The sequence below is a fragment of the Benincasa hispida genome, chromosome 1 (genome assembly GCF_027475165.1).
Source record: "Benincasa hispida cultivar pf3 chromosome 1, pf3_genome.v1.1, whole genome shotgun sequence".
NCBI classification, from domain to species: Eukaryota; Viridiplantae; Streptophyta; class Magnoliopsida; order Cucurbitales; family Cucurbitaceae; genus Benincasa; species Benincasa hispida.
Window position 1 is genome coordinate 22642238 of NC_143478.1, and position 576 is coordinate 22642813.

The window sequence follows — 576 nt, forward strand, 5'->3', positions numbered from 1 at the left end:
TCGCCATCACGTGCTTGAAATCTAAGAATTTATAACTCTTTTTTATTAAAACAAAAAAAAAAATCACTAAACAGTATTTTAACAAACTCGCCATTACTAAAATTAATTGAGAAATTCTCTACATCATATATAAAATTGGGTTTTGTGTGTGAATGATAGTAGGTGTTTTAAAAGTTATCTAATAATGTTCATTTGATAAAATGTAGCTCTCGTAGCTCAGTTGGTTAGAGCACCCGTTTAGTAAGCGGGAGGTCTTGAGTTCGACTCTCAACGAGAGCAAACTCTTTCTATATTTTCATAATTCCATTTTGTGAGGCCCAGCCCACTATTCACACCATAAATGGGCCGAACGTAAGCCCAATGCAAATTTTTATTTTTTCTGGCTAAGTATGGTCAACGAACCAAAACGACAAGTCGACAATTCTTTTAATTAATTGTACCTTCTTTTCTTTTTTTCTTTTTTTTTTTTTGAAATGACAGATTTTTATTTGTCTTTTTAGAATACGAGAAATGACAGATCAGCATAATGAAATGATGAGAATATGCAAACATTAATAATTGAGTTGAAGAGTAATG

General features: G+C 31.2%; 1 non-coding gene across 1 annotated transcript; it reads left to right on the top strand.

The window, feature by feature from the left end:
* Nucleotides 1–205: 205 nt before the first annotated feature.
* On the top strand, nucleotides 206–279 carry TRNAT-AGU (transfer RNA threonine (anticodon AGU)). The gene has a single exon. It is a non-coding gene; the product is annotated as a tRNA-Thr (tRNA).
* Nucleotides 280–576: the final 297 nt, after the last annotated feature.